The following is a 25,911-nucleotide window of genomic DNA, read 5'->3' as shown; positions in this document are numbered from 1 at the left end:
ATCCCCCAACCCCACAAATGTAAACGAAACAAAAGGGTGAAAAGATCATGGTTGGGTTTAAACCATATAAAGCTCTAATTTATAGAGAAACCATGTTGTTGACAGATTTTAGGCAGCTTAAGAGTTACTAGAATTAACTTTATTCAATCAGTTTCTATGTTGCTGAGTTTTTGTTTTTAAGTGAGAATTCGCTAGACCAGTAATGACATTCTAGAAAGAGTGCAGAGAAAGGCAACAATGATGATTAGGGAACTAGAGGCTAAAACATATGAAGAATGGTTGCAGGAATTGGCTATGTTTAGTTTAAAGAAAAGAAGGACAAGAAGTGACATAATAGCAGTGTTCCAATATCTGAATGAATTAATGAAGAAAGAGGGAGGGAGGGTGGGAGGAAGGAAGGAATATACTTATCTATATAATTTTATCTATGAAAACATGGTCCTAGCATATCTGGTACACCTTGATTTTTGAATATGTATAATATATATAAATGACAATTGAACAGTGGGTTTTTGTGTGGTTTTTTTGTCATTATTGTTGAAATAAAATATTATAAATCATTCCAAAGTCCAATTTCCATATGGGCTGTTTATCCCTGGAACTGATCCATTCAGTAAATGTATTCATTTGTTATTTGAAAAAATGATGCATAGCTCAAGGGAAAAAACTAAAAGGAAGAATAAAAACTATGTGAAAAGTTTACCCTTTTAGCAAAGTTCAGAGCTGAAAAGGTCTGGCTAAATGCCTAGTTCTTGTAAGATTATCGTTGTAAAAATTTTTTTTCAGTCCCTGGAAGTATAATTTCTAACATTAGTATGGGATGAGGCCTCTTATGGAGGTTTGCTGAGTGGGAAAAGCTGAGCAAGAGGTATTGCCAATGCTGTTGCTAAATTAGCTCAGTAGCAGTAATAAAAGATCATTTTGCATTTTATTTGCATCCCATATATCTCAGCTTTCAGTGCAGTATACAATACTGATGTGAAAATGTGGAACTTTGCTCCTGGCAAAATGCAGTCTTCAGGACTGATACAGATGGGCTCTGCAACAATTAGGAACTTTCATCTTGAGACAATTAAATTGTGGGGGGGGGGGAGAGGAAACACAGCTGGAGAGGGAAAAGTTAACTCCAGTTTTGTCTGCTTGCTGGAGTTCCCTGCTTAAAGAAAATAACTAAAGAACTTCCTGCCTGGCAATTTGCCTTGAAAACTGAAACAAGCAGAAAACTGCTTTTCAATTGAGATTTTTCACTTTAAACTTTTTACCCTTTATTTTTATTTTTAAACAAAATGTAATTTTCATGTTTAAGTTTTTAGTGTTCTTGCTTACTTAATTTAAAAGAATTTTGTCTGCGGCTCAGAATATATATATTATATTTATATAAATAAATATAAAGGGTTGCTATGAACTCAGCTTCTCAATAGATTATATAGTGAGGTAGAGAAAATGTATAAGTTCCATTGAATCCATAATTATTGCTGCAATATCTCATTTAATAGCCATGAACCTGGTTTTAATTATTTCAGTACATTCATTTCACATATTCTGGTTTGTGTTCAAATATATATATATATATATATATATATATATATATATATATATATATATATATATATATATATATATATATATATATATATATATATATATATATATATATATATATATATATATATATATATATATATATATCTTGCATTTTACCTTTTTAATGACTTCTTGGAACAAATAAATAATAGTGGATAAAATTTCTTCTCCTCTAAAGTCCAGGTTTATGACAGAATAAGTGTTTTTAAACACTTTAAACATTTTCCAGGTATCAGATCTGTCTGGTTTCCCTTGATATCATAAATTTTGCCCAAAATCAAAATAATAAATTAAGGATATTCAAATTTAATAAATGCAACTTAAAACATGTTAATAAAGAATGCCTAAAATATCACAAGGTATACATTCTTGCTGGAAAATTTCTTCTTACATGAGAGTTAAAAGGATTTTGCTATTTCACAAGATGTTTTCCATTATAATTAAATACACTCGATAGTTACTGTATTTTATATATATTTTAATAGTACTCTTACTGAAATTTTGTTCAGGAATGGGTGAATTGGGCAGTTCATTTCACCCATTCCTGAACAAAATTTCAGTTAGAGTATTATTAAAATATACAAAATACCACAACTATTAAATGTATTTAATTTAATTTAATACATTAAAATGTATTTAATGGTATCAAATGTATTTAAAGTAATTCATGGTAGGTAACCACCATTAGCACAGATCTCTGAAGAGAAATGGCAAGCAGCAACAGTTTATCTACTGAACCTTGCAGGAAAGCAAACAAGAAACCAGAAGCATTATTTTCCAATCGGAAAGTGATAATTTGGTCTACTAAACCAAATTACATAAAGGGTTATATAGTCTATGAACATTAAAAAGGGAACTTTATAAACAATCTTATTCATCATTTCAGGTATATTTTTGTTGAATTCATTGATTCATTTATTTGAAGAAATTTATTTATTATGACTATAACCATGTTGCTTGTATCTTTACAATTTATATTGTTTTATTTGTTTCCTAGTACGATTTGATTGCTTATTAGTAACCTATGACTCTCATTAAGGGTTGTATCTTATGATTCTTGATGAATGTTTTTTTATGAACACTGAGAGCATATGCACCAAAGACAAATTCCTTGTATGTCCAACCACACTTGGCCAATAAATAATTCTTTCTATTCTATTCTGTAGGAAGTTATCACCCAGCCCTCTCCCAGAAAAATGAAATGTCCTAGGAAATATTGAAAAGGCAGAATATTTATCTGGATGTGAAAAGAAAGAAACATGTTTTAAAAGACAAAATAGCTGCCTGTAGCTTCCTGCCCATCCCCACTTTGTCAATGGGCCATTAAGAAGGCCAAGCTAGTCCACTTTACATAATAAAGACTTCTCCACTTCAGCTGCAGGGGGATGGGAGCAAAAGCATGATAATATTGGCCCCAATTCACCACATGGCATCTGAGAACTCAACCAAACCTGGATTCAAAACACAGCCTAGAGAGTTGCCCCTGCATGGCCCCATGGGAGTCTGACAACCAATCAGAATGCATTTCTTACACAGGAACAGGAAACAGAGAGGTGGGACCTAACAGGATATAAAAAGTCTAGCAAGCCCCTCCCTCAGCCTTCTCTTCTTCTCCACCAACATTGAAGCATGTGATCACCTTTTCTGTTCAGGACTCAAGCCATGTGGTCCTGTCCAACAATAAACCATCTTTCCAAGCAGCCTCCATGTCTCCAGTGTCTTTTTCCCCACTTGGAGCCGAACCCAAAAGGACATTTCCTTCATAAATTCTATTCAATTTTATTTACAAATGTTTTACGCTGAGAATTAATCCAGGTTTTGATGATTTTCTGTGCACCCTGAACACTTAATGCCTTTTCCAACTCACATTGCTACCATAGCTAATGTTTGTACTTTCCTTCTCTGAAAACTAAATCCCTAAGGTTATTGCTCAAACTTTAAGCTTTTAAAGATTTTAAAAGATTTTAAGATGTCTAATAATATATGCAACTTACAGTTATGAATCCATATCAATAAATGTAATTATAATTTTAATAATAAAGATTTATTTATTAAGGATTATGCAACAGAGATCTTTTGTATTTCAGGTACACAATAGAGGCCCTAAAAGGGAGGAGTTCTCTGATGATTAATCTTTCAATATGTTGTGCTTGTCATAATTCATATTAATTTAGAGAATGCTCTGGTCTTCTGGGCTATTGTATGGACTAAGGACCATGAAATACATTACTAATTTAAGTCTTGTTAAAAAAATCACTGCTTAAATATACAGGCCATTAGGGAACTTGAAATTACCGTTTCCACTTCTAATAATAAGAATTATTGTATAACTCTGTTTTAAATTGTTATACTCCTTTAGGCTCAGAATTATGTTAAAAATTAATTTTAACTAATTAGTTTAAATGAATTGGTATATTTTAAAATAGATATTATAACATTTATAAAATAAATTATTTTATTCAGAACTTTATTAATTGTTAAATATTATTGAAGAAAAATGCAGTTGGTTTTAATTTACTTTTAGAAAACATCTGTACTTGATATTCATACAAGCAAGTAAAAGATATTCTCTCTTTATATTTATTTATTTTGAAATTTTATATTGCTGCCCACTCGCATATGGGGACTCCAGGTGGCTTAACAATATATATGCCTGTCTTAAATGTAAGGAATAGCATTTATTACTTTATTTGCTACTTTATTTATTTATTTATTTATTTATTTATTTATTTATTTATTTATTTATTTATTTATTTATTTTTGTTTATTTCCCACCCATAATACCACAGGGTAATTCTGGGCTGCGTAGCCCAGAATTGTATTTAATTGTTTAATTGTTTAATTGTGCAATTGAAGACCTCCTCTTTCTCCTCCTTCTCCTCCTCCTGGGACTGCCCATCTCCTTAGTCTAAATTCAAACATCCACTGATAAAGACTGTTTCTCTTAAAATATTTATTAAAAATTCCTCTCTTCAAATTAAATGCAAAAACATTTCAGTAGGCTGAATTAATGCAATTTTTTAGGCTTAAGGAACTTTTAAACAAAAACTCAAATGTCATGGGCATAAAATGGTATGGCCATTAATAAAAAGCTCTGAGTCAATCGGGAAATGGGCTTGGTTATAATAAATACATATAGATATAAGAACTGAACAACCTAAGTTTTCTCTTAGTACACAAATTATTCCCCCATATTTCAAGTCAAGCTGATTTTTTCAATGTAGGCCTCTTGTGTGCTTTAATCTTTGTAAGTAGCCTGTTCCACTTAGTTTTTATGTTTGTTCTTTATGTTTGGATCTCTTCCCAAATGGACATTCCCTGACTGAAATGTATTTATTTTTTATATTTATTTTCCCTTTGTTTCATGTGTTATTCATCTGCATCATCCACTCATCTCATGGTCCCTTTCAGAAAATTGGAACAATTGCAATCCTGTAATCAATCCTGTTAATTTTAATTTTTATTATCTCTTTTATTCATTAAACATGAAACTCATAAGCATAAACATAACACTTTATTGGAGGAAGCTGCAAATTCTTGATGTATTTTGTAAAATTCTTGGACATGGTACCAAGTGCCCCGATGACAATGGGTATAACTGTTACAGTTATAAATAATACCGTACTACTAATAATAATTATACTCTTTTTTTCATTAAACATGAAACTCAGTCAACTGGCCATTTTAAAATGTATCACAAATATCATTGATTGACACTAATGGTTGATGAGGTTGCTGCCAGCATCCTAGGTATCAACAAGTTGTTCTTGTTCTTGTTGTTATTGCAGCTATACAACTTGAATAAATAACTATGTAAGATGCCCTATGACATTGGGAGCCATCAGACCAGTGCTGTGAAAAGAGCTATACAAAAGAGGTGATCTTAGCTTCACTGTTTATTTGCTGAGATATGATACCCATATAGATATATAAGATGGGTGATCATAAGATTGTGTCAATCAAAAACAAATACATTAGCATTGGCAACTGGCAATAACTGCATGAATAGTTCTGATTTCTATTTAGAATAATGGTTCCTTGTACTCTGTACCAGACATTCCAAAGTCGTGGCTTGAGGTCACAATTACCTACTAAGTCAGTTGCTGTTTATTCAGACAAAATCTTTGAGCTAAGCATGTATGACTGTTCATAGTATAAGAAGAATAATGATATGTACAACAAAGGGGTCCAAAGGAGGTCCCAAGGGTCAGATCAGAGACAACTAAACAATTATACAAATAAAATGAAATTCAGCAAAGGAATTTTAATGTACATAGCTAGAGTTGGCAAGATAATTCCAAAACCAAATATACAGGAGGTGGGGGGGGGGGGAGGTCATGCTTTCTTCTTGTGCCAGTAACATTCAGCTGTCATATACAACTTAGATTCCTAATTCAACAAAGTCCAGGCATGATTATTAACACCTAAACCAGAAAAAAGAGTCAGATTTTCTATTGTATTTCCTCTTCCCGAGTAGATGAGTTCTGAAGGGGGAACAATTATTTGATTAGTGAAACAAAATGCAGGATTTAAATGGTCTGGAATGCATTTAAACTTCTACTTCTGCTCCTCCACATTTTCATTTTTAAGACACATGAAATACTAAAAACAAAATTGAAACTATTACACTATTAACATAAGAACTGATTTACTATGAAAATATGATTTAGTCTTAACTGTTTTGACAAGCTCTACTTGAATTTGTGTGTCAACCATCCCACTGTCATATGCAGCAAAAGAAACTCCTGGGGCATCATTTTACCAAGAGTATAACTTTACTGTGTTGTGTTTAGTGTTTGTGTTTATTAGTTTTGTATGCCGCCCACTCCCGAAGGACTCCGGGCGGCTCACAATAAACAAGGAAAGGGAAATAAATAAGACAATACAAAGAATTTAAAAATGCACAACATTCACAATTGAGGTGGGGCTGGATATTTCAACAGCCCCCAGCCTGTCGGAACAGCCAGGACTTGGTAGCTTTATGGAAGGCCGGGAGGGTAGTAAGGGTCTGGATCTCCACAGGGAGCTCATTTCAGAGGGCCGGCGCAGCAACAGAGAAGGCTCTCCCCCTCAGCTGTGGGTCCAGGAGGACTGCCAAATTGCGAACCCTCTCTGAGGGGCGTATAATTTCACCCCCCAGCCTGAGAGATGGAATAGTTTGCCAATCTTTGCCAATTAATAGCCATTCAGTCTTGTCAGGATTGAGCGCAAGGTTGTTCATTCCCATCCAGACCCTAACAGCCTCTAGGCACTGGCACATCACTTCTACCGCTTCACTGAGTTGGCACGGGGCGGACAGATACAATTGTGTATTGTCTGCGTATTGATGGTAGTTAATCCCGTGCCGCTGTATGATCTCACCCAGCGGCTTCATGTTACTGATAGATCCATACATGCACAGAAGAAACAAAGCCAGTTTTGTGCAAAAAACTGCATAGTTAAAATACACGGTCATCCACTGTCCATTATCCACCAATTTAGTGCAATCTTTTTTTGGTTTTGGAAGCTCAGCTCAAAAGGTTCTCGTTGTTCGACCTTGAGATGCCAGGATTCTCTCAGGTCACAAACAGTGCACATAAATCCCTCAATTCCCTCCCAGCCACCCGTACATTCCGTCATCCCCCACCTCCCTGGTTTCTGTTGTCTGGCAAAGTTGCACAGTGAGTTGGCCATGACACTGGATCTATGATTACAGGGTTCATTTTTCTGTACCGGATCTTTGAAAACCTTCACAGCTCTGGCAGAATATTTATTAAGAGGCCCAAGTATTTATTGAGTTCTTTATTTTTTTATTATAACTTTAATATCATGTGAATAACTCTAGATACCACACATCACTTTCAAATTAATCTGGATAGGGATGTGAAACTCAAGACACGTATCAGGAGGTATCAAAAAGGCCCAAGGAAGTCTAGAAGTCCAAAAGGAAAGATATTGCATAGGTGACTTATAAAGATATCTTTGTAAGAAATGTGCATTTGCCTTTGAAAGTAGTGTTTTGTGGAATGTATGGGGTGTTCAGAAAGGAGTAGCACCTCTGGTATAGGGGCATGTTGTGTCCTCTTAGGGCAGCTCATCCACCTTTGGTCCCCATCTGTCACTCAGCTCTCACCTGTGGCTCCTAGTAGCTGTAGCATGCGCAGTGGTCACACCCCGGGCAACAGCTTCCACAGGCTGACCAAACCAGGTTGCATGCTATACAATTGAACCACTTCCACATGACCTGCCTCTGCAGACTTCTGAGGATCTGGTGGCAAGACAAGGTGCCAGACACAGAAGTCCTCTCCAGAGCAGGCCTGCCATCAGTTCATACCCTGCTGATGAAAGCCCAAACAGGTTGGGCAGGCCATGTTGCAAGGATGCCAGACCATCACATCCCTAAACAGCTGCTCTATGGTGAGCTATCTCAAGGAAAGCGACACAAGGGGGACAAAGGAAGTGATACAAAGACATGTTGAAAGTCTCCTTCAAGTCCCTGGATATCGACACCACCTCCTGGGAAACCCTGGCACAAGATCAAATTACATAGTGTACATTAATCCACCAAGGCTGTCAGACATTTGAAGACAGAAGAACAACCACAGCACAAGAGAAGCGAGCACTCCGCAAAGCCAGAGCTTCAAATGCTGCAACAATAATGCCCGCGCATGTCTGCTTGACATTTAGCAGAACATTCTGTGCCCATATAGGCCTTACCAGCCACCTGCAGACACAACATGGACAGCCCACAATCCGTTAGATGTTAAGGTTCTCTTTGAACACAATGGATAAAAATCATCAGTGTTTTTATATGCATTCAATTCATTACTTGTTTTTATATCAGTGGTGGCTCTCTATTATTTTTACTACTAGTTTGTTCGTGCATGTGTGACGCTTCTGCACATGTACAGAAGCATTTGGGCGGGTAGGTGGAGCCTCCCGCCACTGCTACTACCGGTTCACCCAATCCTGACCGAACCAGCAGCAACCCACGTCTGTTTTATATCTACTAAAATTGTGGCCAGGGAAGACCTATATTATGCATTCATGCAGATCTTGTTCTATTTGACAATTTTACTGCTCTACTAATTTTCAGAAGGTAAAAAATGGTTCACCTTATTGTGAAGAATGGGTTAAGCAATAGTGGACAGAAATAAAGATCTAGGCTTCTTGTACTCTAAGAAACTTATACCATAAAGCCAAAACAAAGAAAAATTCAGCAATATCAACTCTTCCATTTTGTCCAAACAGCTTTTTATTGCTCACCCATAGCTTTCTCGTTCTCAAATGACCCAACACTAACTGTATTCTTTCCATTGCAAGAAACAGCAAGAAGCCAACATTATCTCGGTACAGTACATAACCTTCCAATTTCTGTACTGTCTCTTTCACAGCTGTCAAGATGTCCTTCTGATTCCCTGCTTGGGCAAGAGATCTTCCAGAAACAAAAAATAAACTGTTTCTCAGTGCCTGCTTTTTGATAATGAGCAAAAGATACAGTAGGGTATCTTTTTAATCAAATGTTTATATGCTGTTGAGATATGCAGAAATTAGGTTATTTTCATTGATTGAAAGGGCCAGGCGAGACATGTAGGAAGAAGCCTTTGCAAAATTGCAAGTCTCTTATGAAAGAATCATATAAGAACTTCTAACTTCAGCATCAGAGTTATATCACCATCTTTTCATCTAGATAAGATGTTACATTGCTTTAGCTCATTAGGCCCTAAATGTGACATTCTCTTCTCCTCCCTTTCTGTGGACCATTTTATTTCCAAATAAGGAGCGCATAGTTCATGGAAGTCTCTGCCAAAGTCTTTCAAAACTTTAAATACAAAACAAGGAGCAATGGTTTTTGCAGTAAATTCTCCTGTTATTTCTGTAATCTGAAGCCAGAACTTTAACCTGCTTGCAGTGCTTGTTTCCTTGACCTTCCCGTATATTGTGAAAAAGAGATGATAATTTTGAATGGAATGTTAACTTTTGGGAAATGCAGCCCATTTTTGCTGCACAACAAAGGAGGCTCAGTATTTAACATACATTAATGATTGTTTCACTTGTTTATGCAACCATTTAATTAATTGTAGTCTTTGATCATCTCTGTAAAATGATATTAATTCATTCCTGTCTAATTAAGAGTACAATTATATGCAATGAAAAAAATAGAATGATAAAATGCAGTGTAGCAGCTAGATTTTTAACACATTTCACCACAGCAAAAAATGTGTGAAAAATAGAACAACTGACTTTAGCAAATTAAATAATAGGCACAGGAAAAAAAATTATGAATTATCACTTGAAACCTAAAGCTGGCAATCATGGCCAAGACTAGCACATCACTAGCAAAACTAATATGACCACCTGTCCCAACTTCGCATGTTTCAGAGGTGTTGGAGTTGGACTCTAAGTCCTTTCACCTCTAGACCAGTGTTTCTCAACCTTGGCAACTTGAAGATGTCTGGACTTCAACTCCCAGAATTCCCCAGCCAGCAAACGCTGGCTGGGGAATTCTGGGAGTTGAAGTCCAGACATCTTCAAGTTGCCAAGGTTGAGAAACACTGCTCTAGACATTCTTGCTGTGGGTGATAGAAGGAGAATATAAGTCACCTAATGGATGATAACTGATGGGAGATCTTCTTGATTTATTCACATGCCTTTCCACATAAATCAAAGTCAAGGGCAGCCTACATTTTAACTTCTTATCTTTTCCCAGACAACAACAAGGGTTCACTTAAAAGTTAGAGATGTTTTTAATGCTCATTTGAACATTAATTCACATGTTATACTGAAAATAAGTTGAATATTGGACTATAGTTAGAGATTTAGGTAAAGCAGGCCAAGACTTTCCCTGCCATTTCTCAGGCAGAAAAAAAATGAGGGGAAAATCTTCACACAATGTAAGAGACGAGAAGCAAGTAGCAGCTTTCTGAAAGGTTAAATATAAGGAAGATGGGAACGTGACTTCTCTTCCCCTCTCAGCTTCCAGAAGAACACCCTTACTCCTTGCTCAGTGATAGGTTTCCATTTTTTAGCTACTGGTTCACTTGTGCGCATGACGCTTCTGCACATGCGCAGAAGCATCTGGGTGGGTGGGCGGAGACTCCCGCTGCCACCACTACCAATTCACCCAATCCAGGCCGAACCGGGAGCAACCCACCTCTGTCCTTGCTGCTCTTTCATTTAGTAAAGATGACGATCGCGGAGATATTACTTTAAACCATTTAAAATCCTGTTAACCCATATCTTGCCTATCTTATTCAGAGTTCTGGGCAATTAAGATTAAAATCACTCTAATATTGAGACCTTTCAAAAATCACTGAAGAAAAAAAAACAAAATATTTAATGAGCACTTGATTTAATTACAGTCAATTTGATATAGTGGTGAAAGAGTTGAAGTAGAACTGAGAAGACTCAGCTTCTAGTCTACCCTGGCTATGGAAAATCAGGGGGGTCTGTTTGAGGCAGTCATTCTGTTTTGGCCCAATCCACTTAGAGGAAAAACACAACAAGAACATAGTATTTGAAACTCTGGGGAAAGTGAGATATAAATCTAAAATCTACCTACCTATTTATCTATCTATCTTCTTACCTACATACATGAGTTTATTATCCTTATTTGGAAGAGTAGTAACTTAGGAGAAGGAGAAGTTAGGAGAAAAGGAGACAGGTTCAAAATGTCTTTACACATGATATTATTAGATTACAAAGTCTTCATAACTGAACACTATAAATAATTAGTTTCCATTTTCACATTCTTTTGAAATAGGTATTTCTTACAAAATATTTGTGAGATTTTTTTCTTCATTTGTGTTAAATCAGAAGCCCAGATCTGAACTTAAAGACCGAAAGGGGTTAATTTACTGAGGACAGAATAGTGTTTCAATTCCATATTTGATGCAACAATATTGGCCATTGAACCAACTGGAGAAACAGAAAGTACAATGAAATTTGATGATAATAATGACTTGAGGACTAATAGAAGAATGAATACATGCACACATTATTGGGAATAGAAAGAAGGTAGAGAAAGCATACAGAACATGATTTCTGGAATTCTTTTTAACTTTATTCACCAGCAGTGGTCAAGGCATCTACTGCATTTTCTTCTCTGTAACAAGGTAACAGTACACGTAGTTCATATTAAAATATCAGTTATTCATCAATCATTCAAAGTTACGATGGTGCTGAATGCGGGGGACTTGTGAGTTATGACATCTCATCATAGTTGCAGCTGTTGCTGAGTCTCCGCAATCCTGCAATTGCAATTTGTAAGGAAGGAATATTTTAAAGTAATTTTATATATTATAATTGTATGTACTAAAATGTCATTTTAAGAAATCAGTTTTTGAAAATAAGCATCTTAACGTTGGAACTATGAAATACAATAAATAAAATCACAGAGGAAGTCTCATCATTCAGCTTCATTCAAGCAAAGATAAACTTTGACTCAAAAGAGTATTATCCAAATAGAGTTTTAAAAAAAATACATTACAGTTCTCAGCAAGCTTCTTAGTGCTGAATTTCATAGTGCACTGTGAAGAACAAACATTAATATAGTAAAACTGTGAGAGTTTTTACATGCTTACAACTGAAAGGCGGTATAAATATTTGTAATGTGGATAAAATACTGCCAAAATATTGACAATATTGCCTTGTCTTTTCCATTGCTCTCCCAACTCCCAAATAATTGCTTGTGACAAATCAAATGATTTATTAGAGATCATATCTAGTGCCAGGATGCATCATCCTTCATCAAACTTAGGGCTGGAACTGTTCTTTTAATGGGTTTCTTCCTTAAAATAATCAAGTTTTCCCTAAACAATGTGGAACTTAGGGACTAAACTCTTAATTACTCTTTAATAATGAGTTGAGGGAATACCGTATTTTTTGGAGTATAAGATGCACCTTTTTCCCTCAAAAAAGAGGGTGAAAATCTGGGTGCATCTTATACATGGAATACAGCATTTTTTGCCTCCTGAAACCCCGCCCCCTTTGCAAAAATGCAAGTGCTTGCATGGGAGGCTTGCAAAGTGCTCCTAGGGACTAGGGAGGGCAAAACCAAGCAACAAAATGAGCTGGTTTTGCTCATTTTTGCCCCCCACCCAACCCCAAGAGCTCTACATGCCTCCTAAAGCCTCTGCATGCCCTTTTTTTTGCAAAAAAAATAGCCCGTTTTTTGCTCCTTTTGCTCCCCCCCCGGCCCTCAGGAGCACTCTACAAGCCTCCCAAAGCTCTGCATGCCCCCCTTTTTTTGCAAAAAATGAGGCGTGCAGAGGGTTTGGGAGGCCTACAGAGTGCAAAAACTTTTTAAAAAAATTTTCCTCTTCAAAATCATGGTGCGTCTTATACTCCAATGTGTCTTATGGTCCGAAAAATACGGTATTTATTAAACAATGAAAAAGTAGCTTCTCTATCATGAATCCTTTGCATAAACATTAGTAATCCTAAAAATTGATTTTAGAGGGAACTAATAATGCCAATGATATTGGACAAAGTTATAAATGCATAACACGAAAGTTTATGTTAAAAATATGGATAATATCATCTTTTCATGCCCTGGGACTTTCCAGCAGCAAAATAGCAAAGTTAAAGAAAGAAGAAACAGTACTTGTTTCAGTTTATTTTAAATTTTGTTTTGGTTTTTTTTTTTTAAAGAAAAGTATTCTCCCCAATAATGTGACAGATAGAAACAGAAATTCTCAGGACAGAGATGTCAATTATGTCAGCAAACATTCAGCTAGAATGTTTTGCAGGGTGGAAAAAGATGAAGCAATGGGCTTAAAATCCATAATTATAACAGGGAATTGCTCCCTCACACTGACACTCACTGTTTAATATGTCTTCAAATAAATAAATAAAGGTTTCTTATAAATATACTTATCTAGCAATGTGGTGTCAAGTGACTAAGACAACTAAGTTCATAGCAGCTTCTTTGACTGATTATGTGCTGTCAAATCAGTATTAACTCTTAGGAACCACATAGATAGATTTTCTCCAGGATTAGTTGTCCCAAGCCTGACTCTTTGGGTTGTCCTATGATGCACACATTGTCTCTGTAATCAAATCCATCCACCTTTATGTTGATTATTCTACTCTTCTTTTTTTCCTTCCATCTTTCCCAGCATTATGGAATTCTCAAAGAACTGGATCTTTTCATAATGTACCCAAAATATGATAATTTGAACCTATTACTTTGTGACTCAATTGAGAATTATGAATGTATTTTTTATCATTTTCTGAGCTGCTCATGATATTATCAGGAGTCCTGTCCAAGGCCAAAATTCAGAAGCATTGAAACTCTTTCTATCTGCTTCTTCAACTTTCATTTCCATAGAGGATCATAGTAAATATATCAACTTCCTGTTTTTAATCTTTGTAGAATCTATCCACTACTTTAATATCTTCTTGTCAGTTCTGACAGTCATTGTTATATCTGTTGTTATTTGTTCTTTTTATTTATCTTAATCTTTTTACAGTGTTCCTTGACTTTCATTACTGGAGCTTGGGTTGTCCAATGATGCACACATTGTCTCTGTAATCAAATCCATCCACCTTTCCAGCAATCAAGGTAGTATCATCACTATGGCATAGTTTATTGAAGTTTCTGGGTGGACTATGGCTTCCTTTGGATATCGATTTTTAAGAGGACAGTAAAATGCTCTGGATATTTTCTTGAGGACATTCTACTACTTGAATGGTCAGCATAATTAAAAGGCTTTTCTATAATAAAAAAGCTTCTGTTTTATATTCTTTGACTTTCTCGGTTATCCCAGTTATCCAGTGCTTATCAGTAATATTGCCTCTTGGTCAGCCTTACAAAAAAAAAAAAAAGTTAGGACATCTTCCTTTCCAGGTAGGACTCAACTCAGTATTGGATGATTATTTTAGTACAATATTAAATTGGGAATATTTTGCAATAGTTAACACACAACAGAGGTTGTTTTCCTTTGATCTGATTTATCAAGTTATTAGCTTAGCTAAAGATAAGTGTATACCCTGTATGCTTCCTACAATAATTTATCTACTCAATAAATATATTAATACATTATCAATTTATTTTTTCTTAATAAGTTAAAGAACAAGATAAATAAAACTCATGAAATAAAATTGCAGGATGAAATGTATTTATGAAGATTTTTGTTGAGTTATTAAAATGCTAGGTATAGTTCAATTCTCTTCCTTAGATTTGTATTTACTACATTGTTAGTTTCAGTAACTTCAGTTAGTAGTTTCAGCATTTTGTGATGACAGAACACCCAATGTGTCAAAGGCAGATTTGGTTCTTCTGATGGGCTGCCTTCTGGCAAAAGCTGTTAATGTAGACAGACATATTAACAACAGGAAGTGCAGTGCTCCTGTGACAGGAAGCGAGAACCAATCATGCACCATAGATTTATCAACTGCGTTTATTCAGAGACTAAACCAAAATTCAGTTTTCCCCAAAGAATGAGCTATCTATGAGATCCTTCAGTCTGATGGCTGTTGAATTTCATCAACTTCTTATCACTAGATTATGACATGCTGAAAAGGAAGAGGAAACACAGGGATGGAAAATTAGATATGATTTTAACCACAGTTCACAGTGAATGGGGGAACCCTATCTTCACATGTTACTGTGACCTGGCTATTCACAAATAAAAATCTTAAGTCGGTGTGAACATGAAGTGCTTCTTGGGAAATACTATGAATGGATATGTTTCAGAAACAGAAGGGTTGTAGTCTTCCTTTCCTATTTTATTTTAAAAAATTAAGTTTTATTTGAATAGTTTGATCTTTCCCAAAAGGGGGTGTAAAGCTATTTTGCCTCCTCATGGTGCATGCTGGGTAGTGCCACAGTGTGAACTGAATTTTCCTAGCTCTCAAAACACACAGTAACAAAAATGAAAAGAACCAAATGGACCTTTTCAGGCCCAAATGACAAAAGAAATAAAGAATATTATTCTGATTTGCCAAATCAATGTTGAGGGACTCAGCAGATTGAAGAACCAATATGTTTCCAAACGTTTATTGAACAGTAACATAGACAAGGCCATCCTCCAAGAAATACACATAGAAAATGAGGAACACAACTCAGAAAAGTCAAGATTTATGGCTGTGACCTGTTGGGAGCCAACTATCATTGCAGCTATGCATGGCTGCAAATGTTAGAAGGAATAGTATAGTATAGCCTTTATTGTCATTGTACAAAATAAATATGATTATATAGGAATATAGAGAATGCCTCCTTATTGTCAACCTCTACAAAGAACAATATACAGAGAGTAGGAGAGAGAGAAGGGATGTTATTGCCAACCAGGAGAGAACATATTTTTGAAAATTCAAGGCAAAAAAAGCTAACCAGGACACTGACCAGCTACTGGATAAGAAGGTCTCTGAAGCCAGTCAGAAGTGGTCTACTACTAGGGCAGAAAAACACCTGGAGACTATTTTCTCTAAAGGGTTGAAGATATCTCATGTCAGAAAGCAGCACTTTTGAAATAAAAAAAATCAGGTACCAGTGCTATTCTAGGGGTGGGAGGGGAAGAAAGTAGTTGCCATTAGAGGGTGGTAAATGGCCTGTAAAGGGGATGAGTATACAATCATTCTCAGGAGACTGTAAAAAAATTCTAATCACTCTGTGCTAGTAATAGCATAAATCATATAAAAGAGTCCAGAAACTGTTAGTAGTAGATTCCACTTTGACACTGAATCAGAGACAACTGCTTCAAAATACCTGATTCTAATACTGTTTTGTTTATTGCAAAAAAATAAAATAAACCATTTATGTTTATTAGGAAGTTAAGCCAAGCACTCTGACACTTTGTGGCCAAGTTGACAGCAAAGGTGGCATTTTATTGACCCACACGAGGAAAGGGACCTAGTTACATCTCTAAACTCAGGAACCGCCTCATCACATTTTTCCACCATCCATTCTGTAGCTAACCCCTTGGTAATCCCTTCTTCCATTGTTGAGAACCTTTCTCTGTAGGAAGGTTGGGCAAGAACCTTTTGGGGCATTGCAAGAGAGACTGGAACCGGTGGGGAGGTCAATCCCTCGGTTGGCCATTGCCCAGTTGTCTGCCATGGTGCCATCTGCTGAGGAAGGGCAGGTACCAATTGGAATCCCTTCCATCCATGACCTGGGATTAAGACCCATCCCAAGGGTGCCTGATTCACAGGTTGCAGTTCACCCAATGATGGCTGGTTAGGGGGGTTTATGTGCCAAGGGCCTCTCTGCTGGCTTGGAGGATTTCTTGCCCAAAGGCCCCTCTGCTGGCTTGGGGGACTTTCCCATGTTGATGGTCCAGGAGGTGCCCACTGGAATCTTAACCATCCATACTCTGGGAAGAAAGCCCAATTTAGTGGTGCTTCATCCACTAGCTGCAGCCCAATTTCTGGTGGCTGGAAGGATGCTTCCCAAATTCCTTCTTGCTGGCTGGGTTGAAAATCCCATCTTGTTAGGGATTCTGTCTTCAACTCAGTTGCAGGGCATTGGCTCATTTCAATTATCCCCATTTGGAAGGAGTCAAAATCTCCACTCCAGGGTTTTTTCCAAGCCTTGCCCTCCAAAACAGTTGGCGTTAACAGTTAGGTCATCAAAAGGTTAGTTTCACTTTAGCAGGGCTTAACACAACTATATATATTCAATATATAACACCAGAGTAGAGGGTCTGGCCATAAAAAAGGAAATGTGTTCCCTTTGTAAACTGGTAAAACCAGTGGTGGGTTTCAAATTTTTTTAGAACCTCTTCTGTAGGTGTTGCCTGCTTTGTGGGAGTGGCTTGCTGGCCATGTGACTGGGTGGGAGTGGCTTGCCAGCCATGTGACTGGGTGGGCATGGCCAACTTGTAAAATGTGATGAAATTTACTTAACAACGTTCTTGCGTTGGCCGGGGGGAGGGAGCTGGAACCAGTTCTAAACGGTACTGTAGATTTGTGGAACCTCTTCTATAGAACAGCTTAGAACTGGCAGGAATCCATCCCTAGGTATAACAATAACTACATGTACAGCAATCAGTGACGTGCAGGCAGGGGAGGCAGGGCCTCACCACTGTCATGAAAAGAAAAAAAAATTAAAAGGAAAAAGGCTGAGCTAGTTGCTGCCAGAGTCACAGTGGTTGACTCTGCTTAGTGCTTAACTGTTTAAAAAAGCCTCTTTAAAAAGTGCCCTCTGCAGAAGGAGGCAAGAGAACCACGTGCCTCATTTAGTCTATCTTTATGATCACTTGAGCAAAGGTTAAAAGCCGAAAAATTCCTTATGTAGATAAGGCACGTGGTTCTCTTGCCTCCTCCTATAGAGGGCACTTTTTTAGAGGCTTTTTTTAAACAGTTAAGCAGAGTCATCCATTGGAGACTTTGGCAGCAGCTAACCCAGCCTGACCTCAGCAGCTCTTGCCTTTTTTTTTTTTTTTTTTTTTTTTTACATTTTTTACATTTTCATCATGGCAGACAAGAGCAGAGTTGAAATCCACTGTGACACAGCTGGAAAAGGTATATGGGTCGGAGGGAGGGGGGAGGAATTCAAAATTAATGTAATTTGTAAGTAATTGTAATTTGTATTATTGTAAATAATTTTTGAGTGTGTGTGTGTGTGTTTTACCTGCCTCTGCTGGTGCACAGGCTGGCACTTTTTTTTAATGTGGGACATAGCGGCCGGCAGGGCTTTTGAACATAGCAGCAGGCCAGGGCTTTAATTTGGACATAGCGGCAGGGTGGCCTTTGCCTCTACTATAGATAAAAGCTGCTGATCTGCCTATTCCCAAAACCGTCACTTTTATTTGTTTAATATAACATAGCACCGGCCTCCGGTTCTCCTAGTGCTTTTTGGAAGGGCCCGTTGCTCGCTCGACTGTGCCGGAGGACCCTTGCCAGTTCTTCTACCTCCCGCATCTCAGATCCTGCCTTCCCCCTCTAAACGCCCTGTGGCCCGGGCGGGCCTGGCTCCACGTGTCCGGAAGACGTGCACCGTCGAGCAGGATGCGTCCCGCTGTATGGGGGACACGGCGCTGGGACTTTAAAGCCCTGCTGCCGTGTCTGCCATAGAATGGGATGCATCCCACTGTATGGCAGACATGGCGGTAGGGCTTTAAAGCCCTGGCGCCATGTCCGCCATCCCGCTGTATGGCAGACACAGTGCCAGGACTTTAAAGCCCTGCCGCTGTGTCTGCCATAGAGTGGCTTTTGCCCTCTTGCCTCAACAGCCATAAACCTCACCGCACATCACTGACAACAATTGTTGTAATTGTTGTATTTTATTCCATTTTTATTATTTTATGTTGCTTATCATTGACCAAGCAAATAAATACATTCTGAGCACGTACAATAAATTATGTTCCCTTTTAGGCATTTATTTTATTTCTTCATCACATTTTTATACTACCCACGTCACCTAAGTGACTCTGAGTAGTTTACAATAAAAACATGTCTCAAAATAAAGAAGTGTAAGTAAGAGCAAAGTTATAAACAGAATTAAAAGATTGAGTTTCAGTACTAAAAGTTAAAAATAAAGAGAGAACAACTTCAAAACACCAACTAAGTCCAGAAGTGCTTAACACTCTTGACTAAATGGCAAATCCGGGACTTTCTTGCCCTTTCTGAAGCCAGAGAAATGAGGCCCTACCCCATCTCTGGAGATAAGGTGTTCTAAAGGTTTATTCTGCATTAATATAGAAACATTTATTCACTGCCTATGCAGGAATCAAGGAAGTTTTATGTCTAAAGTATCAAAATGGATTAAATGTTCCACAGAAAGTAGAAAGGAACTAAAGTAAAACGAAGGTCCCTTTAGCTATTTCTCTCTCACACTGTATGCATGCATGCATGTGTAGGTGTTTGAAGTAGTCATTTAAGAGAAGATCCTTGAATGTAACAACATGAACATATATTTCCACACATGACATCAGTTTCTTTAAAAAAGAAGCAACCAAATCTCTTCCATATTCCTTATTGAAACAATATGTCAGCCTAAGTCTCTTCTTACCAAAGCCATAGCTTGGAACAAAACATTAATGCAAATCAAGCTCATCTTTTCTTTCTGTAGAACCTTAGTGCTCTTGAGTTATACATACAATATTTGCTTCAATTCATAATAATATTTTTGTTATTGTGATTGTGATTGTGATTTATTATATTTATATGCTGCCCTTTTCCCCCGAAGGGGACTCAGGGCGGCTCACAATTTAAATCAGGGAAGGGGGGATACAGACAAAAAATAAAAAAACGAAACATAACAATACATAATTTAAAAACACACAACAGTCATACCATTCGAAACGGGGGCAACAGCTCTTTATTATATAGTAATGTCCAGTGTGGTTGTCTGGAACTTTCATCCTTTTTTTAATTTCTGTGACAGTTTCACAGTATTTTGACTCATATTCACTAAAACATTCAAAACATATTAATTGTATATGCAATTCAGGAAATTTATAGTTTTTCTACTCTTTCAAAGTCATAAAAATATATGGAATCATTCATTCTCAATTAGTGAACATAAAAATGTAATTTTTCTGAGAACGTTGAAGTTGCTGATCTGTTTCTTCTTTCTTTTTTTTACATACAAATTATGAGAGGAAATGAAAAATGTGTCTCAGTTAGTATCCAAATCAAGGATTAAAGTGATTAATTTATAAATGATTCCAAAAAGATGATCTGCTGCCAACACAGGTAATGAACAGGAATCTCAAATAATATTCCTTCTCCCATGAAGGTAGACGTGTAAGGTTAGTTTTACTTTTAGATACAGCAAGCAATTAGTTGCCTTTATGCTAGGAAGTAGAGAGAATCTACAGAATAATGAAGGACAGGACTGTAAAGGCAGTAAACCTGTAGCAGGGTATGGCTGTATCTTGGAGTAGCAGACATTGGTTGATTTCTTTGTGTACATTAGATAGTGAACTATTTGCATTCACCTTTAAGCATTAGCTATAGGAATAACATACAAACATAAGCTTAATAACTGGTAAATTTTGAAGCAAAGTATCCCATCCCACTATGAGGCTATTAAAATGACATTTAAATTTGATGGCATATGTGCTAATTCTAAATAAGGTATCATCTTTCACAAAGGTCCCTCTGGGGGGGGGATGGACTGGTTATTATTGGAATTATCATTTTTATTTTTAAGAAAGGAAGAAAAACCTGAAGAGAAGTGTAAACATATACTATATAATTTCTAACTCTGTTTTCTTCATTGTGCTCTAAAATAAAATAAACTATGCCACTAATGGTGAAGCTATAAAATAATTTTTCTGTTGCTGCAGCAAACTATTTTCTCTTTCTTACATTTCTCAAACAAAGTAGTTTTGTCTATGTAAAATCTATCAACAGAAAAGTAAGTCATGAAAAAAGAAACATTTTCCTGGATATCGTTGTTAAGAAAAAGAAAGAAAAACTGGAACTCTTAGGCATTTATAATGTATCTAAGACTTTACTAGATGTCATAAATATTTAGTCACAAACAATCCTAATGTTTGGATAATTCACTCAGCGAATGATTTAAATAACTCAGTGGTTCAACCCAATACATGCTTATCACATAAAACAATCTTGAATACTATTTGGACAAGCAGGTGTATGTTAAATTTATGTAAAATATTTTTATGAATTCACATTACTTTGAGTGGAGTTACTCAAAAATTGAGAAGACAGAAATGTCATGATTTGATTGGAAGAAAATAGAAAACTTTTCTGAAACACTGATTTCTTAGAAGATTTTTCAATCTTGGGTACTACTGTGAACCCAACAAAAAAGACAAATGATTATTCACTTAGTTGGAATATCCAACATTACTGTTTTCTAAATAAGAACTTGGTGATGTTTCCAGAAGAATAAAGCTAAAAGGAACAAAGAATGTACTTTACAGAAATAGCTACACTTCAAAATAATAATAATAAAGCTTTGGGTTTGTTGTTTATACTTTGTAAGATATTTTTTTTACTTTTTAACCAAAATATCTGGAAGGATGAAAGTTTACAGTACATATGTGTATAGAGGAAGAGGAAATCTGTGACCCATTATATCAACACTATGCTTGTTCTGGGAAGACATGCCCACCGCAAAAAAAAAAAAAAAAGTGGATGAGAACAGCAAATGAAGGAGAATATTTGTAGCTCAGGATTGAAATGAAGAGTCTTTGGTGCTTTCTGAGCTTGGTTGTTTTCTTGCATATGTTTCACTACCCAAACTAGGTACTGATGATGTTACCTAGTTTGGGTAATAAAATATCTGCAAGAAAGCAACCAAGCAGTTAGAGAGCACCAAGGACCCCTTATCGAACAAATGCTAATATTAATCATACTTACATAGTCATATGTATAACAATTTTGGTTCTTTAGCCCATTTAAAATTTACAACTTGGTAACTGCAAACTAGGGCATATAAAACCTTTGCCAGACCAATTCTCAAGTATATTTTATCTGCCTGGAATCCACACTGTATATTGGACATTAATATAATTGAGCTGGTCCAGAGGCATTTCACGAGAAGAGTATTCCACTCCTCTGCTCACAATAGAATCACTTATGCCACCAGCCTCGAAATTTTGGGCTTGGACAACCTGGAACTATGCCGCCTACGGTCTGAATTAAGCATAGTACACAAAAGTGTCTGCTACAATGTCCTACCTGTCAATAACTACTTCAGCTTCAACCTCAATAATGCATAGGCAAACAATAGATACAAACTCAAGGTCAACTGCTCCAAACTCGATTGCAGAAAATACGACTTCAGCAACAGAGTGGTCAATGCCTGGAATGCACTACCTGACTCTGTTGTTACATCCTCAAATCCCACAGCTTTAACCTTAAACTGTCTATTGTGGACCTCACCACATTCCTAAGAGGTCCCTAAAGGATACATGCATAAGAGCACCAGCGTGCCTAACGTCCCTCTCCTACTGTCCCCATCTATTTGTACTCATTTCCTTTGTTCATGTCCATGTTTATATTTATACCTGCTATCTTTTACATGTTTGGCAAACTAAATAAATAAAATAAATAAATAAAACGTATTATATCTCAGGGCTTTCGCCCCAAGACTTTTGGAGCTGCACCCATGCATGAGACCTTAAAAAGTCCATTTCTGGTTTGTACAAAATGAGCTGGGACAGTTTGACTGAAAAACAGTTCTTTCACTTCACAACTCAAATCTTCAAATGTGTTGGTATCCAAATCCACACAATTCTCAACTAACATGTCCCTTTAATTACTTTTCCTTTTAATAACAAACAAAGGGGGAATTGTCTAATCTATTCATTTGTCCTCAAAATTTTGCAGAGTTGTCAGCCAACCAGAACTACTTCTCAGAAAGAGATGCTTTCACTGAGCAAGAAAACTCATTTTACAACTGTTTTATCCTTGTTTCCTATCCTGGACTGAATTCATGGTATCTGGGAAATCAGTGAAGTGCTGTGTGTATAGCATTTGACTGTATTGTATACAATAAATGAATTAGATAGCCCCTTAAGATCTTTACAGAGACTTTAAAACATTTACTAATTATGCTGAGAGTTGAGGAGCAGTCAAATACTTTTACTTTTGAGTTTGAGTTGTGTGCCGTTTGCAAATTATTGCCCGTACATAAACATCAGTATTGGGAAATCTTCCCAAAAACATAACTTGTGAGCAGACAGTGTTTGAAATGTACGCTATTATTGCTCAAGGTTATATATTGAGCTTCATGTTAAAGGAAAAGATTTGACTCTAGATTCACCACTGAAAAGGAGCAAAGCCCTAATTATTACATGCACCAAAGATATTTTTGCTTTGCAAACTCATGGGCTATTAGTAATTCACCCCACCTTTTTAGACATATAACTCAAATATAACCTAATATTCCTGCCTCCTGTTCTCCCCACCACAACAACAACCCTGTTAGATGCACTGGCCTGAAAGAAAGAGACTAATTGCCCAATTAAGAACTAACCTATTTTTGGCTAATAAGAATGTAAAGAAAATAAAAACAAGGAATATATTTGCTCAGCACTAAACTTTGATACAGAGTAATAACCAGATTTCTTTAGAATTAAGTAGATAATTATATTACAGAATATTTTAATTAAAAAGCAATAGAAATTTTAAAAAATCATTCCAAAGAAAATTAAAGCCTGATCAAGGGAAGATCGGTGACGCTTTCAATCAATTCCAGCATCCCATTGCAGGTAAACATCCTGGAACTGGAGTGGCAAAATAAAGGGAATTTGCATATATCCCTTGAATTTAGGCTTATTGCTGCAAGTATGATATGCGTATGGATTGGATGTCAGCTGAGTTACATTTTCTCCTAGGTGTCATGGGTGCTTGTCTTACCAAATTTGATAGAACTGACAAGTGTTTTCATGTAAGAGTGGAAAAGGAGAGGGCAATATATAGCACCAATCACCTTGTCAAGCTGAGTGAAGGCAAACTCCAGCATATTCCTTCACAAGTGATGAGATGTTCTGGAGTCATTAAAAGTCATAAAGTTAGACTGCAACTACGCGCCATGCATGCAAGATGAAGTTGGCTAGGGCTCTCCGCCTTGAAACAGGGTGAAGGCTCTTCTTCTATAGCCTTTCAACTTTTTGATAGAACTCTGTGCTCTGGTTGAGCTGGAGCGCATTTTTCCCCCAATGCATTTTGGAAATTCATAAGAACTTTAGCTATAACTTTGGCCAGGCTTCCTGCCACATGTCTCATTAGACAGGTACCCAAGGTTTTTCACTTCTCCCAGTTATTTCCTAAATATCTGACACTGTTCAGTAGCAATAGCCTACTGTTATTTATTTCTGCTGTTTCTCATTTCATAATAACCCGAGTTTCCAACAAACAATGATAAACAACCATGGGGGAAACTGGTTTCTATTTACTTGTAGCCTTTTACTTTTCCTATATATTTTTTTTAAAGTAGAGAAAAAGTAAGATAGATGCAGATTTTTTTTCCAGGCAAGGAGGCAGGCTACCAAAGAAATAACATGATTTTCAGATTCATTACATATTGATTATTACAAAATATAGTTAGAAACCAGTGGTGTGCAGTCAGGGGAGGCAGGGGAGGCAGGGCCTCACCACTGTCATCATGAAAAGAAAAAAAATTAAAAGGAAAAAGGCTGAGGTAGTTGCAGCCAGAGTCATAGTGGATGACTCTGCTTAGTGCTTAACTGTTTAAAAAAGCCTCTAAAAAGTGCCCTTTACAGGAGGAAGAGGGAGAACCATGTGTATCATTTAGTCTATCTTTATGATCACTTGAGCAGAGTTAAGCAAGGGTTAAAAGCCGAAAAAATCCTGATGTAGATGAGGCACATGGTTCTCTTGCCTCCTCTTGTAGAAGGCGTTTTTTTAGAGGCTTTTTTAAACAGTTAAGCAGCAGCATCCATTGGGGACTCTGGCAGCAGCTAACCCAGCCTGACCTCAGCAGATCTTGTCTTTTTCCTTTTATATTTTTACATTTTCATCATGGCAGACAAGAGCAGAGTTGAAATTCTCTGTGAAACAGCTGGAAAAGGTATGTGGGTCAGAGGGAGGGGAGGAATTCAAAATTAATGTAATTTGTAAGTAATTGTATTATTGTAAGTAATTTTTGTCTATGTGTGTGTGTGTTTTACCCGCCTCTGCTGGCACGTGGGCTGGCACTTTTTTTATGTGGGACACAGTGGCAGGGCTTTTGGGCTTTTTATGTTGGACATAGCGCTGGGGCAGCAGGGTGGCTTTTGCCTCTTGAAAGCGTCCCGCCTCTAGGGCGGACATAGCGCCAAGGCGGCAGGGCGGCTTTTGCCTCTTGAAAGCATCCCGCCTCTATGGCGGACATAGCACCAGGGCGGACATAGCACCAGGGCGGCAGGGAGGCTTTTGCCTCTTGAAAGCATCCTGCCTCTATGGCAGACATAGTGCCAGGGTGGCAGAGGCAAAAGCTGCCCTGCTGCCCTGGTGCTATGTCCGACATAGAGGCAGGACGCCTCTATGTTGGACATAGTGGCAGGGCGGCTTTTGCCTCTTGAAAGCTCTGCTGTGGGCGAAAGAAAGCGCTTTAATCAGTGGGGTGCCGGGAGAGAGGAGAGAATGCTCAGGCATTCTCTCCTCTCCCCCAGCATCCCACTGACTAAAGCACTTCCTTTCGCCCACCTGAGCTCATAGACCTATAGGAAGGCTTAGTTATATAGAATTAAATCACTTTTGTTTTATTTTAATATGGTGTGTTGATGATAACTTTGATGGTGATAATATCCAAATATCACATGAGTTATTAAAATATCAAGGACAATTTTCTGTAATAATCTGAATGGAGGACTCGAGTCTGACTAACAAATGTTACTTAAAAGTTGCATGTTTTGTGAGCTTCTTATGTTTTTATTAGAGTAATTGGAAAAGGTACTACGTTTCTGACTCTTTGTTACC

The sequence above is a fragment of the Thamnophis sirtalis genome, unplaced genomic scaffold (assembly GCF_051295495.1).
Source record: "Thamnophis sirtalis isolate CommonGarterSnake01/CBP01778 unplaced genomic scaffold, rThaSir2_p1.2 scaffold_10, whole genome shotgun sequence".
Lineage (NCBI taxonomy): Eukaryota > Metazoa > Chordata > Lepidosauria > Squamata > Natricidae > Thamnophis > Thamnophis sirtalis.
Note: the sequence above shows the minus strand (reverse complement) of the source record.